We start from the raw sequence: 14,616 nt of genomic DNA on the forward strand, positions 1-14,616 counted from the left end.
GAGCTCTCAACCCGGTCCTGTGTGGAGCTCTAAACCCGGTCCTGTGTGGAGCTCTAAACCCGGTCCTGTGTGGAGCTCTAAACCCGGTCCTGTGTGGAGCTCTAAACCCGGTCCTGTGTGGAGCTCTAAACCCGGTCCTGAAGCTTCTGAGTCAGATTCAGTCAGAGAGTCGGAGGAACAGGAAGAGGACTTAACCTGGACTTTTAAAATAAAGCTCAGAGATCCTCTTCAGAATAAGAGCCTGGCTGTGTCACAGACTATCACAAGTCCTGGATTTTCCGGTTTCCTTCTTCTCCTGGTTCGTTACTGAATCTGAAGTCCAGCACAGGAGGGATTTGTGTTGTTTACTCGTTTTCTCAGCCATCTCTGTCAACAAACAGTCACACAGTGGTGCATTAAGCAGCCGTCCTCCCACGGGGCTAATCACATCAGGGCACAAGTCAAGCAAGTCTTTCTGAACATCCATTAGACTGCTTCTCTGCTCCAGATCCTCCATGAATCACCCACCATGAAATATTAGCTCTATAAACTCAGCCTGCCATCTTACTAAGCTTAATCCCTTCTGAAAACACGGCGCGGTGCTGCAGCCATCATTCTGCTCCTCAGGAGTGTGTCTGCATGATATGAGACGCCTTCAGAAACAAACAGGGAGGTCTGCAGTCTGCAGTCCACTACAGCTAACAGCAACAGGTCCTCACAGCACAGGAGAAACTATCAGCAGGGGTTAAAGGTCAAACGTCTAATCATTTAAACAAGTAAAGAGACGTTTTCCTAGTTTTAGGTTTTTAGATTTCAAAAAGTCTCCAGAAAAACAAAATTTGATGCCTTGGGATGATTAAAGTTGTTTTATAGTTTATGACCAAATGTGATACACACCAAATACACACAACTGATGAATCATACAGACCTGAGACAGCTGCAGAAGTCTGTTTGTATTTTTATTATTAAATAAATCGGTTACACACACAGTACTGTACAATTTAATGAACATGGGTCTGATCGCCACAAATACTAGTGATCCTGGTTACTGACGCCAACAATAGCTAACCTGTTGATTTTCTGTATTCTAACTGAAAGACAGTAAAGGTGGTTGAGTCGTTCGTCCCAGACTCAAGTTCTGACTTCTGAGGTTCAGCTAGCAACAAGCTAAGAGCTAATGCTAGCAGCTAGATTAACCTGAAGTCAGAAACTAACCAACCAACCTTTGAAGGATGGCTTTTTATCCTTTAGTTAAAACAAACAAAAAAACTTTCCACACATTGAATTTTAACTGAAATAAAACAAGCAGCACAACAGGAAGTGACTTTTTTCTACTTCCTGTTCATGAGGCCAGACAAATACATCCTGGTACTTGGCCTCTGTGCAAAGCTCCACCCCTTTTTAGGTGAAAGCAACCTTCCACTTCCTTTTGGGGTTAAAACAAGGCCCCGCCCCTTTTCAGTGTTTAAATTTTTTACATTAACCTTAATAAACAAAAAACAACCAGTTTTCAATGACTCCATAACAGGAAATATCTATTTTAGTAAAGGTATAAGTAAGATCTGACTTCAAGCTTTTAATTATTTTGATGTAGTCCTTTATAAAAACCAACAGAACAAAACTTTTTAACAGTTTTGTTATTTAATCTCTCTCTGAAGCCACAAATCTCTGTTTAGAGAAACACAGAAACAAATTGGTATTTTTCTTTATTTCCGCTGAATAAAATGCAATACAGAAACTTTTTATAAAACTCTTCATCAGAGGAATCAAAGACATGTAGATGTTGTTTTTTACTCCTCTTCCTCCCGACTATAAGCCTCCTCTCTGGACCCGGCTCAGGAGGTGTCAGAACCAGGAGCCGGTGCCAGGAGGTCCAGCTCGGGCTCCTCTTGGGACCATGAATGCTGGTCTTGGTGCAGGAATGAAGGCGAGGAGCCTCCACAGAGGGCCTCTGACCCGCCTCAGAATGCCGCCTTGTTCAGAAGAGTCCGATGAAGGTGGGGGGCTCAACCGTCTGCAGTCGGGCTCGACCCGGCAGCGTGTGTTTGTCAGAACAAGGTTACATCAGTTCAGATTAGTGGGAAAGCTTGACGGGCAGGTTGGCTTTCTGTGGTGACGGCAGGAGGGTGGATGAGTACAGAGCTGCGCCTCCTCCACCGAGGAGGAGCAGTTTGATTTCATTTAAACTCAAACAGCAAACTTTAAAACTGCCGTTTTTACTGAGTTTAAAACTTTAAACACAAACTAAAAACATGCATGGCAGCTCAGGTTTTTATCTGCAAAATTCAGACAATTACAAATAATTTACAGTAAAACTGAAACTGAAGACAGAGTTCTCCTGGACACCCCGGGACACCCTGGGACACCCCGGGGTGTCCCAGGGTGTCCCGGGGTGTCCCAGGCCCTCAGGGGCCGATCGGGTCCACACAGAGGCAGACTTCATGTGTTGACATCACTTTTTATTCCACACACTGCTGACAGAAATACACAACTGAAAACACAAAGAAACAGCTGCAGGGACCAGGGACCAGGACCGGGAGCTGGAATCAGGACTAGGACTGGGAGCCAGGACCAGGACCAGGGATGGACCCAGGGATGGAACCAGGGCCAATGCCAGGATTGGAAGCCTGGACGAGGACCAAGGCTGGAAACGGGGACCAGGACCAGGACCAGGGACCAGGATCAGGACCAGGACCAGGTCTTCTGAATGTGAAGATCCAGTCTGACCAAAACTCCTTCATGATGAGAAGAAACTTCTGCTCTTTTTCCTTTTCAGCAGCTTTTTGTAAAAAGGAAATTATTGTTGTCTTTAATAGGTTGAACTTGTTTGCTTTTGTTTTAATTTAGACTTTAGTGTTTTATCTTTCTGTCTTTTATTGCTACTTCCTGTTTTATTACTTTGAAGGTCAGGCAATCATGTCATTTCCTGTCTGTCAGCGAAATATCTCACGACCTCGAGGACTGAACCTCTCAGAATAACCAGGTGTTCATGTTTACCTGACAAACCTTCAGAGTCAGCCTGAGTCAAGATGGCCACCTCCGTCAGTTTGACAGTGTGGTAGTAGCTGAGAGTCATCCCAACATTTACTCTGAGCAGATCAACTGTGGCATGCCAGGCGGCGGGTGATATGCATTCCTTCATGGACTGGTGAAAGCAGTTCAGTCTTTAACTTACAGGAAGATTTCTTTCTGTCTGATCGAAGTTTGCTTTTCGAGGCTGATGTCAGCCCGTTTTATATAAAACTTCTTCATAAAGGAGATAAAAATGTTCCAGTCAAGGTCGTGTTCCGTAGGAGAGGAGCTTCAGCAACGCAGAACAAAAGCAGAACTGAAGGTTTTCATTTCACAGAATCTGGAGGAACAACTTGAGGTTTTTGCTCCTGGTTCTCCTGGATCTCTGATTTAAATCCAGATGTGCTGTGTCTGCAGATGTTCTGTCTGCAGATGTGCTGTGTGTCTGCAGATGTTCTGTCTGCAGATGTTCTGTGTGTCTCCAGATGTTCTGTGTGTCTGCAGATGTTCTGTGTGTCTCCAGATGTTCTGTGTGTCTGCAGATGCTCTGTGTCTGCAGATGTTCTGTGTGTCTGCAGATGTTCTGTGTGTCTGCAGATGTTCTGTGTCTGCAGATGTTCTGTGTGTCTGCAGATGTTCTGTGTCTGCAGATGCTCTGTGTCTGCAGATGTTCTGTCTGTCTGCAGATGTTTGTGTGTTTCCAGATGTTGTGTGTGTTAAAAGCAGGTCAGAAGTTGTCTCATTAGTAAACCAACAGTCTTCGGTCTCTGCAGGTTCTTTTGGACCGGACCACCGACGAGCTGCAGGTCCGAATGAAGAAAACAGAAATAGTCTGATTTGTTTGAGGCTGAGAGGAATGAATCGGTTGCTTTCAGTCACAGTTGATCCTCACGTGATTCACCCTAAAGACAATAAAACAATAACTATTATTATAAAGATAATAATTTACAGATATAAAAACTGTACAAACATGGGAAATTACAGTAAAATTACAGACATGAAAAATGGCTCTAAAACTGACATCTGAAAGTCTGGAATTTCACAATTAGAGCGTAGAAACCCAGCAGAATGAAAGCTTCAGCAGAAGTTTTAACATTTAAATCAGTTGTTTGAATTCTGGTTTAACTGGTTTACTGTGATAAATGATAATATTTAATATAAGACTTTTGATCTTGTGTAATAAAATGTTGTTTTTAATTAAAAGCCAGTTTTCTAATTTAAACCAACAGCTGAAATAATAAAACTTGTTTTATCTTCTAATGTTTAGCAGTAAACTGTAAAATGATCCCACGTTTGAGTTTGTTTCAAAGATGGAAGCTGATTCTGTGAAACTAATTTGTTAACAAATGAATCCTCAGGGGGCCGAGTATGGAACCTTGTGGTGCTCCGGGTTTTAATGATCATGTTATTATTTGGGCCTGTTCTCCTGATTTAAACCTTCAATAGTTTTATTTTTTCTGTTAAAAGAATAAAAGGCTGCATGTTTCCTGTCTTAAAGCCCTGGCTATCACTGCACCTGGTTTTAGTGCGTTATAAACAGGATTTATTTGTTTTAGCTGCTTGCTGGGATCCCACATGTCAGCTGATGGTTTTCTCTTGTGTTGCCTTCACAGAGCGTGGGAACAACGGGACAATACGACAACAGGAAAAAGTGAGTCTGAGCTCCTTCATCACATCCAGCGTTTCTCAGACTGAAAGCATTTTGTTTTCTAAAACCTCTTTAATCAAAATGCTGGAGTAGATTCTCAGTCATCCAGGACATGGTTACTCCAAAAACGGTCCAAAATCAAAACCAGCTGGACTTCTGTCCTGTAGCTGAATGAGGAACGTTCCTCCGATGAGACGAGAAACGTCTTCAGCTACAGAAGAAAGTCCAGTTTTGAACCTTTTTTGGACTTTTTTTCTCACAGCTCAGGAAGGATAGCTTTAGTCTGCTGCCCCTCCCCTTCCTGCACCCCTGAAACCGGCGGGAATCACCATGGCAACCAGTGACTCTGGATGGCTGATGTTTACCTGCTGGCAGGGTTTAAATGTGTTTTCTTTGGTTTTTAGTTAAAATGGAGCAGAAACTGAATGTTTTAGAAACCTGAGCTGTTCTCAGTTCTGTAGGTTCTGGTTCTGGTTCTGGTTCTGGTTGAGCTCGAGGTTTGTTAGTTTGGTTTTTCTCCTCCGAGGGTCGTTTTGTTTCAGGACCTGCTGTTTGTGTTTAAAATCGTTTTCATCTTCAGCTCACCATCATCATCATCATTTCCACTCGTCTCTTCCACAGTTTTAATAACTGCTGAGTCATGTTGCTCAGAAAACCAGATCCGTGCTTCCTGATCAGTCCATCTGAACGTCTGAGCTGAGTCAGGAGGCCCGGACGCCCTCCAGAACCAGAACATTCTGTGACTCGGCTCCGTTGGTTGGTTTCCTCGGAGAAAGCAGCGGATGGAGCTTCACCTCGCGGGGCTTTGTGCGGTTCAAAGCTGCCGCACTCAGCACACACTCAGACATTTAGGGGCCCGAGGTAGCTATTAAGAATAATGGCCTCTGGCTACCGGTTGCCGTGGCGACAGAGGCGAGGAAAGAAAGAGGCAGATTTCCAGGAGCTGATGAACGGTGCAGAAAGTGCTCATCCGTCTCTTGTGAGAACAAAAGAAGCTCTCAGTTAACGTGTGATTATCTGCAGCGGCTGGATGTGGATTAAAACGTCTCAGATTAGGAGCTGAAGTGGGATTAAACGTCTGTTAGAGTCCAACCTGCCTCAGGTGGAGCGGCATCAAAAAGGGCATATTTACATTTCATATCATCTTATTTACTTTCTGCAACTTAAAACGTCACACCTTCATTTTTCTAAAATTTCACAGGTTTTTAATTTCACTTCATTAACTTCAGTTCAGAGCTCAGCCCACACTGTCCAGAAACCCTTACATCACAATTTAGACACAAAATAACTGGGAAATAATGAGAGTTGTAGGTTTCCTCACTGAGAAAGAAATGAAATTTGAGTTTGTTAGTTTCCTTCTGATGGACAGAAACAGAATATCAGCTAGAATCAGGTGTTTGGCATCGACTCCACCTGTCGGGAGGAAGAGAAATGCTGAGACCTGAATCCTGGGAAACATCTGGGGAGGAATCTGAAGCTTTGTTTCCACGCTGCAGCCAAGAAACCTGGAGGCTTTAGAGCATTTGTGTAAAGAGGAGTGGGCCTGAGATGTGTTCAAACCTGGAGACAAACTACAGAAAAGCTCTTCTAAACAAGAACTGAGTCAGGTTTTACTTCAGGATCCAATCATTTGGTCACATCCGTGTGTACGTTCTGGATCATCGTGAGATCAGGTCATTACCTCCGGTCTGAACCTTGACTCGGGCAGCTTCTAGCACCGCCTGCTGATCATATAAATCCTTTAAACCTTCGGCTGTAAAACAGGTGAATGAGGACAGATTTGTTTCAGAGTTTGAACGTGTTCTGGTGAAGGTTTTCTGCTGAAAAAGCCTCTCAGGGTTTTGTTTTGTTCATGATTTCATGATGAAGCTGCAGCCATGTTTTTATTCTCTCTCAGCTGCTGTGACATGAAAGCTTTAAATAAACCAAACTTGACTTCTTGAAGCTGCTCTGATACCGTTTTCTGTGGAGTGAGGAGGGTTTTGTGTGGTTTGAAGGATGGAGCAGCATGAAAGGTGTGTGAGGACGTTCATGTTGAACCTGAAACAATCCGACGCATCACACACAAACTGAAACAATACGTAGCAGCAGTCGTGACTAGAAGTTTTGAGTCAGAGGCTCATTAAAACATCTTTTCTGCAGAACTCCCACTCTCTCTGCAGCTTTCATCCCTCCATGCTCAGACTGATGGAGCTCTTCAAACCAAAGCTGCTGCTGCAGCTCTCTTATTGTTTCTCACAAGGATCATCAGGGAAATGATTGATGCTCGTGTCTTCAAGCTTCTGTTTTTTGTTTTAGTTATTTTGTCCTTTAAAACGTACAGAAACTGAAATCTATCACTGTCTCTGAAACACCCCAGGGCAACATGACTGAGCTTAAGTGATGTAATCATCCTAACATCACGGTTCACGGTAATAAAACCACACACAGTCATGAAAGCCCACCTTCCGTCAGTTCCAGTGTTTTATGTAGCAGGACAAATTTAAGGTCAATATCTCTGAGTTTGATCAAATACAACATGGATAAAACCCAATATGTCGCCTTTCATCCAAAATGGCCGACTTTCTGTTAGGCGTAAGCAATAGATCCAAGGGACTATATGTGCACTTTTATGAGTTCTGTATTTTCCAATTTTTGTAGCTCTAAATTAAACTAGTTAACGAGATGCTAACATAAGTGGATCCTCAAAAAATTAAGGTGCTGGTTATGAAACAGAAACAAAATGTGAGAGAAAAACTGCAGCTGTGCTACGCTGCGAGAAACGAGCTCCATCTCAGGTCAAAGGTCAAAGGTTAACGCCTCAACATGGCAGCTCGACTCAGGTTCATCTGAAGGAGCCAGACCAGAGGACAGATGTTTACCCAGAATGCACTGCAGCTGTCAGCACGGTGGTGGAGGGCTGATGGTTTGGGCTCCTCTGCAGACCAGAGGACAGATGTTTACCCAGAATGCACTGCAGCTGTCAGCACGGTGGTGGAGGGCTGATGGTTTGGGCTGATTCTGGAGTCAGATGTGACAAACAGGACAATGATCCCAAACACAGCAGAACGGTCCAGAACCAGAACCAGAACCTCAGAAAGCTGAGCTGAAGCAACGCTGGAAAGAAAAGTGGGCCACAACCAGGAACCCACTGAGAGTTCTGCTGCTGGAGGAGGTTCTGCTGGGTCAGGAGCTGGAAACAGGTTCTGTTGGGTCAGGAGCTGGACCCAGGTTCTGTTGGGTCAGGGGTTGTTTTGTGCCTTTGAGGTTGGATCAGAATCATTTCAGAACCGGATGAAGACCGGATCTGTTCTCTGATGTCCTGAAACCACAGAACTGTGAGACGGTCCTGAGCTCAGCGATGATTTAATAAAGAGAAGTTTCTGTTTTGGCTCCATCTTTAGTCCGTCTTGCAGCAGAACACGGTTCCTCAGGTGAAACAAAGTGAGTTTATTAGATCATCATCATCATCATCATCATCATCGGGGATGGATGAGTTCCTGCTCACAGCGTCTAACGGCTTCAGATCCAGCTGGACCTGCAGCTCCGGAGCGGATGGCGGGAAGCCACCGATGCAGTATCTGTGTGATGGATGCGAGTCATTTCCTCGCTGTCACACTCCCTCCGAGGAAAACTCCCACACACTCGTAAACTCACACACACACACACCGTACGCTCCATTAAAGTTGTGTTCTGGGATCAACTACCGAGTCGTGACAAGACGAGTGCCTGAGCCGACCCAACAACCGGAGAGGAGAGGAGGAGTTCCACACTCTGAGTCACTGTCAGAGTGACTAACAGGAGTCAGACTGAACCCTGCAGAATGTTCCTCCGTTCACTCTGAACCAGAACCAGGACCAGAACCACTGACTACATGTCATCTCATGCCAGACTGGAAGCTGAGGAGGGTTTCTGCAGGCTCTCACTGACTGACTTCAATTCAACCGTCTCAGTTTAGGCCTTCAAAATGTTTAAATATGTCCAGATTTTTCATTTTAGCTCTAAATGTTTGTCTGTCTGCATTCATTCGTTCTGTCTGAGGAGACATTTTACTAGAAGGTTTTCTGTAAAAACAGCTGAGCGCTGAATGACCGCCCACACCTGCAACCCAATTGTCAAAGGTAAAACAAGCAGAACAGAAGCTAAAATCTGCAAAACCATCTAAAATCTGGGATCAGCTAAAAGCTTAGATGAGTCTAAGCTTTTCTGAGACCTGACAGAGGTCTGTGACCTGGTGGAGGTCTGTGACCTGACGGAGGTCTGTGACTTGGTGGAGGTCTGTGACCTGATGGAGGTCTGAGACCTGACGGAGGTCTCTGACCTGGTGGAGGTCTGAGACCTGACGGAGGTCTGTGACCTGGTGGAGGTCTGAGACCTGACGGAGGGCTTTTTTTGGACTTTGGCTGCTGGTTTTTGTTCTTTTGTTTTTTAAGACCTTCAGAAAGTCTGAAGAACTGCTGCTCAGACCAGTTTGAACAGATTACAGGAAAGGGAAAAACATTAAGAGTGGGTCAGGAGTTCTTCACCGTTCTGTAACTTTACTGGCAATTACACAACAGAGTACACTTATATTTAAAGTATCAGGAAACTTTAATTGTTGATTTTTATGTTTCTGGCAGAGTTTTTACAGTTTTTACAGTTTTTACAGATTTTACAGATTTTACGGTTTTTACAGATTTTACAGTTTTTACAGTTTTTACAGATTTTACAGTTTTTACAGTTTTTACAGTTCCCTCCTCCTCCTGCAGATAAAAAAATCCAAACAAAAACGACGTCAAACCTCAAACAGGAACTGTTGGTTGCAAAACATTAAGTGTTGAAGACGAACTTCACTAAAAACAATTTTTAAAAAAACTTTTTTAACTGCAGTTCAAAATTAAAGGTCATGGATACTCTTCAGAATAAGAGTATGTCTCTGACACAGTTTAGACTGTTCCAAAGAAGTCCTGAGTTCTGGTCGGGCTTCAGGGGAGGACAGCTGATGGAAGTTGGAGCCTTCAGCGTTTCTGCAGACAGTTTTTGTTAAAATAATCATTTTAAATGTTAAAACTGTATTTTAGAAACATCTGTGATTTCTCTGTTTTCGTCTTTAAATTATAAAATGTCTGAAAGAGGAGTTTAGTTCTGAAGGATTCAGTCCATGAGGAACAGAACTGGTTCCTGTCGAAGATTATCTCTCCATCTCATTTTGCCTGGTTCTGCTCACACATTCAACCTTCTGCAGTCATTCCAGACACACCTGGAAGAACCCAAACCCGACTTCCTGTGAGCGGGTCGCCGAGCAGCTGCTCTGACAGATAAGAACCTCTGAGACATATCGAGACACAGCAACAGGTCCTCGTCCTCCGTCCTGTCTTTTGTCCTCATTAAAGTCATAAAGAGCCACAAAGAGCGCTCTGCTGTCCTCACACCTCAGGAATAAAACCCTTTTGAAACAAGAATATTCTGATCTGTTTCAGTCCGGTTCTGCTGGTCCATCAAGTCCAAACTGCTGATGGAACCACACGGACCAGGACTTATTTGAGAAAAGCTTGTCAGGTTCTACACGTGTCACTGATGTTGACCCGGTCCGGTGGGCTGGACCATCACACAGTGGGAACCTGGATCAGACAGATCAGGAGCTTCTGTGATTATCTGGGCCTGGATCAAGGTTCTTGTTCAAATCAAAGCTTCACCCGTCCAACCACATGAATGAAGAAGAGCGGTTCTGAAGGAAACAACAAGGAACCCCAAGAACATTGTACCCAGTGTTCAGCATGTTGGTGGTGGCATCATGCTCTGGAGACAAAGAAGACAAATGTTTGATTCTGTGATGGTTCTAAACTTGGATCAGGGTTCTGTGATGGTTCCTTTCTTTAGATCAAGTAGACATAAATGGATCTGTTTATATTAGCTGCTGAATATCAGCTGAAAAAGAACTTTTTGTTTCTTCTTTAGAACTCGGTAGAAAGGAGAACGGTTCACCTTCGACTCTCTCTGGACTAAAATATTTCACCAGAAACTCGATAGTCTCTAAATTACTGCTAATGCTAATGCTACTGTTTGTGCTAATACTGCTAATGCTAATTTCAGTTAAATGTAATGCTTTGTTATTTATTTTTATCTTTTTGTGGTTGCTGTTAGCTTTCAGCTCGGTTTCAGCTGATGTCACAGAAAACCTGAAGTTCTCCAGATCTGAGCTGTTTATTCAACACAAACTTGTCATTTTCAGATTTTTAGTGAAGTCACAGATTTAAAAAGATTTTAAAGGCTTACAGGATCAGAGATGGTTTTGTAATATTTAGTGTTTTAGACTGAAACCAAACTGATAAATAAAATTAAATTAAACAAAAAGATAAAAATCTTTCAGATTTGCGTTTTAGTAAAAATCTGATTTATTTGTTGGTTTTTCTGCTGCAGCATCTCCAGCTTCTCTGACCCTCCTGCCTTTTGTTCCCGCCTCTCAGAGGCTCGGTCCGCCGCCCCTCCTCCATCGCTCTCAGTGTGAGTGTGTGTGTGCGTGTGTGTGAGAGTGTGTGTGTGTGTGTGAGAGATGCGTGATGCGTTCGCCGGTGAACAGGTGTTTCTCGCTCTCAGTCGGAGCTCCAGGCAGGCAGCAGATAGTCGCTCGTTCAGACCCAGGACTGAGAGTCGGCTGTGGGGGGAGCTGCTGTAGTCCTCCTCCTCCTCCTCCTCCTCCTCCTCCTCCAGCAGAGACAATGATGAGGATGATCCGGACCTCAGCAGAACCCGGTTCTGCCAGGAGGCTTCAGTCAGAGAGGTTTAACCTGGCAGAGGATCCTCGGCTGCTGGGATAAACCTGCTGCTGATCTGTGAGTATCAGAGCATCTGGAGAAGTTCTGACTGGATCCAAACGGGCAACTTTTGAGCCGGAGTTCTGATCCAACAGGTGTCTGCTGCAGCCCAGCAGGACGTCGGGCTGCAGCACTGTGCTTTCTTCTGGAGAAAAATGATTGGATCTGGTTCTGGTTTTGGTCGTTTGCAGAGACCGGTGTGTTTTAGGGTCGGTGGAACCTGCTGGAACTGTCCCCCTGTCCTTTTGGACCCGTTTGCTCTGGTTCTGGAGACACCTGTGTGCAGACTGACTCTCCTCTCTCCTGTGTTTGTGCGTCAGGTCCGACAGTAAGATCGCCCGCTTGGCCCAGAGGTGGAACCACAGGGCCGCAGGAGATGTTCTGATCCGAGACCTGAAGTACCAACCAGGACCGCCCCGATCCTCCCTGAGCCTGGACAGGTGAGCTCACACACCTTTAACACCTGAGGCTGCAAACGTCTGTTGGTTCTGACAGAAACAGAACCAGCGCCAGGCAGCAGGAGGAGCTGCGTTTATTCCTGCTTGGTAAAGGCTTCTTCCAGGTAAATTATTTCCTCGTTAATAGATGTTTTTAAAAACAGAACCTGCTCTGTAACGTTCCGGTTGTTTTCTAATCCAACACATAAACACAAACACTTACAGTCAGAACACAATGTTCTGTTCGCCGCAGGACATAATTACATGATCTCTTCTCATTCTGAGTTGAATCACTGACCAACAGATGAAAAGGTTCTGATTTTTATGTGTTTAATTTTAACAGAGAGACAGAAAATCAGGTCTAATCCAGAATAAACCCATCTCAGAACATCTCAGGAGGGATTTGGACCCGCTCCTCTGTACAGAAACTCTCTAAAACCTTCAGGTTTGGAAGCTGGAAGCTTCAGCTGCTCCACAGATGTTCTACAGTCTGAGGTCTGGAGAACCGGCTCGGCCGCTCCATAGCTTCAATGTTCTGCTGCTTTGCCTTGGTGGGATGTTCTGGGTCACTGTCCTGAAGACCAGTCTTCAGTGTTCTGGCTGAAGGAAGAAGGTTCTGGTCCCAGACTTCACAGAACATGACCCCTATGAGGTGAGGTCGTTCTGTCATTCAAACCAGAATCCAGGTCTGAGATTCTGGTTTAATGAAAGATCGAGCTGGAAACCCCAGCAGAGGTCAGAACTACAGCTCCCATGATGCATCATTCTTCTCTGAGGCGAGGTCCTTCATGGCGTTACCGGCCGTTCGTGGTCACTTTCGGTTTGAGCGGCTGGTAAACAGAGCGTACGGTTGCCGTGGTTACCAGCTGGCTGGACTCAGAGAGAAGTGTTGACCTGTTTCAGGTGAGCGGACGGGAGCCAATCAGAGAGTGTGTGAGGAAACATCTGCACATCCTGTCCTCATCAAGCCCGTTAACCTTTAACATCTTAAAGGTTAGTTAGTTCTGGTTAGTATCTGATGCACAGGAGATTTTATTTTATACAGTAAAAGATTCTTCTTCTTCTTTTTAGAGACTTGTTTCCCAGATTTGTTTACAGACAGACAGCCGTGTCCAAACAGAACAAAGTCTGATCCTTTCAGGTCCACGACAGGAAACTGTACGGACTGAAGGAATGCATATCGCCCGCCGCCTTGAAGAAGATCTTAGTGATCAGTTACTGAGAGATGGGATGACTCTCAGCTACTACCACAGCAGGTTTTAGTATCTGGCTCCCACAGATGTATGGATGTATAGATGCAGTGTAGATCTAGATATATGTGGACATAGATAGACTTTGAGCTCAGGGGGAAATTCCGACATCAGAAAAGTTTCAACATTTGAAATTCTGATAAATTAGCTAACAGATACATGGAGGCGGTTACATGGTCGCCCGCCTGTCATGGCGGCGGGTGATAACCAGTCTGAAGCACGGACAGTGACAGAAGGAAAGAAGAGATGTTTTCAGTTTTTAAAACCACAGAAGCTGGTTAAAGTAAACCTGAGATTAAAACACTTTCATTTTGTTCAGGAGAAAAACAAAATCCTTTTAAAACGAGGATCATTTCCTTTTTATTGTCTTTCCTCAAATGCCAACAAGCCTTTTGTTGAGAGAATTTTAGAGAAGAAAATGTCATTTAGGACAATCAGCAGAGCCATTTAGTGTGACACTGCTGTGTTCACGGGTTTATTCTCGACATTCAGACGTTTCTGTTTGCTGTGAAGAACATTTCAAAGCTTTTCAAGGTTAAAAGGATCACATCTTCACCACGAAGCACACAAAAACCCACCAAGAGCCTTTCACTCTTCTTACAATACTTTTCATATTTTGTCCTTTGCTTCTTCAGTGAAATGAAACTTGTATTTATCTGCCAGTCAGTGACTGAATGGAGCTTTTATTGGCTGTTCTCAGATAACTTCAGAGTCCAGGTCGACTTACAGAACAGTCAATAAATGTCTTCAGACTTTCTGTAACCTTGCTCCGGTTCTTTAGGAACGCTGAGATATCATCTGATTTACAGTTAAGGAGGTTCATTCATGAGCACTGAAGCTTCCTCATGCTGCTCACTCTTCATCCTCCTGTTTCCATGAAGAGCTCCATCAGGAACACGGAGCTCTGACAGCAGAACATCTAGAACCATCAGAACCTTCTGCTGCTCACGGGTCAAGAAGTTCTGATCCCACTGATAGTTTCACTCAGAGACTGTTTGTCTGAGGCTTACTTTTTACTCTGGGTTTCTGCCTGAATCACCATGGCAACCAGTTCCTCAGCAGCTTTATATTACCCAGCATGCTTTGCTTCCTCTTGTGTTTCCATCATGGCCGCCCTCACAGATCCTTCCTGTCGTCTCTAATCAGAGCTCTGATGTTCAGGAGGATTCAAAGGAACAGGAAGAGGACTGGACCTGGACTTTCACAATAAGAGTCTGACTCTGTCCCAGCTTAGATTTTTCCAGAGGAAGTCCTGACTTCCTGTTGGTCTTTAGAGAAGAAAGCTGATGTTTGTATCATGTGACCAAAGCGCCTCCCACCTACTTTCTGAGGTTTTAAACTAGGAGTGGTCAGTCCTGGTCCTCAGGGCTGCTGTCCAGGTCCTCCTGGTCCTCAGGGCTGCTGTCCTGGTCCTCAGGGCCGCTGTCCTGGTCCTCAGGGCTGCTGTCCTGGTCCTCCTGGTCCTCAGGGCTGCTGATCCTGGTCCTCAGGGCTGCTGTCCTGGTCCTCAGGGCTGG

The 14,616-nt window shown here is 44.6% G+C and overlaps 1 protein-coding gene and 1 long non-coding RNA gene across 4 annotated transcripts in view; both read left to right on the top strand.

Annotated features, from left to right (window-relative positions):
* Positions 1 to 14,616, top strand: part of grik2 (glutamate receptor, ionotropic, kainate 2) — a 649,386-nt gene that overhangs the window by 303,158 nt on the left and 331,612 nt on the right. The gene's annotated exons all lie outside the window — the stretch shown is intronic.
* LOC119617774 overlaps positions 9,295 to 14,616 on the top strand; it is a 10,219-nt gene continuing 4,897 nt past the window's right edge. Inside the window, exons 1-2 of the long non-coding RNA XR_005234181.1 lie at positions 9,295 to 11,430; positions 11,733 to 11,852. This is a non-coding gene — a long non-coding RNA (uncharacterized LOC119617774). The remainder of the gene's footprint in view (positions 11,431 to 11,732; positions 11,853 to 14,616) is intronic.

Source organism: Kryptolebias marmoratus, linkage group LG16, assembly GCF_001649575.2.
Source record: "Kryptolebias marmoratus isolate JLee-2015 linkage group LG16, ASM164957v2, whole genome shotgun sequence".
In the NCBI taxonomy this organism is placed as follows: Eukaryota; Metazoa; Chordata; class Actinopteri; order Cyprinodontiformes; family Rivulidae; genus Kryptolebias; species Kryptolebias marmoratus.